The sequence below is a fragment of the Sciurus vulgaris genome (genome assembly GCF_902686455.1).
Source record: "Sciurus vulgaris genome assembly, chromosome: 3".
Lineage (NCBI taxonomy): Eukaryota > Metazoa > Chordata > Mammalia > Rodentia > Sciuridae > Sciurus > Sciurus vulgaris.
In genome coordinates, this window is record NC_136463.1 from 40,045,395 (window position 1) to 40,048,324 (window position 2,930).

Here is a 2,930-nt window from a genome sequence, read left to right on the forward strand (position 1 = left end):
CATCTCTTGGCCTCTGTTCCTCTCTACCTTTCCTCTCCCCTCCCTTCTGGCTATGGACCCCACACACTTTATTCAGACAAAACACGGGGCGCCATGGCAGGGGTGGGCTGCTCCTCCCCTTCGGGCCCCTTCACCCCATCTCTACTCCAGTGCAAGTGGCGGGCCAGTGGGTTCCTGAATGTCTGGCCTGGCTGCCTCTCTGGGTAGGGGTTTTCACGGCTCTGTGTGTATGGGCTTGAGGGTGGGACCCTCGACTTCCTCTGCAGAAATAAGGCCCAGAGTGGGGGGGTGCTGCCCAAGGCAGCCCAGGTGAAGTAGGGGAACAGGAGCAGGGAGTAGAGACCGGGCGGCGGTATCTCTCGGGTTCACGTGTTCTCAGGCTGAGAGCCAAAGGCCAGAGGGAAGGTCCCAAAGGGGTAAGTGAGCTGGGCTCCCATAGGCCAAGAATTCCAGGAAACCTCTTGGAAACTGGGCGGAATCTGAGTTTCTCTGAGATCAGGTCCACCTAGACCAGACCCTGCCCAAACAGGCCGTCCACCACCTGCAAGCCTCCTGCTGTCCCCTCCCTGAATCTCCGGCCCTGTACTTTCTGCTGCCGACTCTCAGGGGCAGGACACTCCTGTGAGTCTGTTTTGCCATTTCTGCGCGTGATGCTCTGCTGAGTGAAGCCCCTGCTTGCAGAAGCCCTGGAGCAGAGCCCACGTCGGGGGTGCCTGGACCAACGGGGAGGGCTCTGACAGGCGGGCTCCAGGCCTGCTGAAGGTGGACCTGCCTACTGCCCATGCGCCCTGGCCTCATCCCTCACCCCTGGAGGCCTCCGCTTTCTCCTCTGGACAGTGGGATGGGTGGTAATGCGCTGCATTCAGGGTTGACAGCAAAGTGACCTGTGATCATGAGCCCTAACTTGGACTCGAGTTTGGAGGATGACTAAAAACCCCGGGGTTCTCATGCATACTGCCCTGCTTCCTAGCTGTGTGGCCTTGGACAAGTACCTTAACATCTCTGGGCCACCATTTAAAATGGTGATAACAGTGGTTCCTTTCTCTACGGAGCGGTTGGGAGAACAACTCAATGAGGTCTTGCAGCACAGTGCTTGCTACTTAGCCTCTCTGTGCTTCAGTTTCCTCCTCTGTAAAGAGGGGCTGACAGCAGGATTCCTCCCCAGCTCTGCACAGCATGGGGAACGTGCCTGTGTGGGGCAGTTATCACAAGATTGCTATCATTAGCACGCGCCTGGCTGTCGGGATGGGGTTCACCGAAGCCCCACCCATGGACTTCGCCCCCTCCTCCCCTCCTTTTAGTCCTTCACCTGATCCCTGCCCTGTCCCCCAGGCCTGAAAGGAGACAGTGTCTGGGTTATGGTCAGAGATGGCTTCCTGCTCCTCCTCTGTTCCAGAACTACCTGGGGAAAGGGGATGGGAGAGCCTGGGCCGCACAGGGAGGTGCCCGGGCTTCTGGGAAGGCCTCTCTCACTGTCCTGCGTCTGTTCATCGCCTGCAGGCTCACAGCTTGGCTCTTTGACGAGCTCCATGGAGCTTCTCAGGTCACCCGCTCCCCAGGAGACTTGCAGGTGCAGCCAGAGTGGGCAGGGTGGGGACCCGGGGTGGGACACCACCCACCCATCCGCCCTGGGGGACTTAGAACTACAAGCCAAAGTCCCAGGAGCACCCTGCCACCTACACATCCGTTTCACTACTCCAGGGTGGCCACAGCCACCTGGGCACAGGGATCCAGAGACTGGGGTGCTCAGGCCTTTGTGACCTGCCTCACCCTTCTGCCCGATCTGCTCACTAAGTGATCCTGTCCTTTCATCTTCCCCCAAAATCAGTGAAGGGAATTCAAGTCAGTGGTGCTGGCGGCCGTGGGGGCTGGGGTGGGTCCCCTGGTCCTCATTTTCTGGCTCTTGATTCTACGTGTGGAGACAGTTTGAATCTCCGTATCATCTGGACCTCAGTTTGCTGCTTTACAGGACGGCAACGCTGACCTCATCTAGCCGCTAACGGGGGAGGGGCGATTACAGTTATGACCACATGAGTACCAGCCGCATCTCTTCCACATTATTGTGTGCTGGGCTCTGTGTTCCTAAGGCTTTTTACGTGGTCCTGTTTAACTCTCGTCATCACACGAGGTACCCCAGCTTCCGTGTGGGAGATGGGGAGGTGAAGGCCCAGCCACCAGTTCCCACAGCGGGTGACGGTGCAGGATTCCGTCACTGGGTCCCCCGTGCTGCCTGGTGCTCTTTCCACCAAATCCTAAGGGGGAAGGGAGGCCTGAAGACCCAGGAGTATGGAAAAGGGGAGGTCTCGGCCCCAGAGAGGAAGGCCCCTCTGTGAGGCAGCCTCCCCCGCCGCCGGCAGGCTGCTCCCCTGGAGTCCTACAGAAGCCTGGTTCCCACAGCAGACTTTCCAGCCAGGTTTTCGGGGACACCAGGCTTCTCAGGATCCTGAAGGTCCCACCTGAAGCCAGAGCCTGTGGGACATGAATGACAGCTGGGTGAGGGCCTAGGTAAGGTGAGGGAGACCAGAAGGGGGGTCTTTTGGGTTGGCCTCTATTTTCCCAGCACTTGGCACAGGTAGGTGTTCAGGTAAAGCTGCTGAAATGACTGGATGGCTGAGGACCCAGAAGACCCTGGGCTCCCAATTTCTGGCCTCCAGAGGCCCCTCTGTGAAACCCACAGACTGAGCATGATAAGAACGAGAGCCCCGGAATGTGGGCCAGGGACTCTCCAGGAAGAAACAGAGATCTTTCCATGCTGCTGGGAAAATGCTGGGAGGAACCACTAGAAATCGTCTGTCCCCTTGGCCTTGCCTGATGGCAAAGAAACAATTACCCTGCAGTGCTGGGGCTGGCAGGACCCTGGGGTACACACTGTGCTGTGGGGACCCTGGGGTACACACTGTGCTGTGGGGGTGCCCTGCCCCGAACCCTGC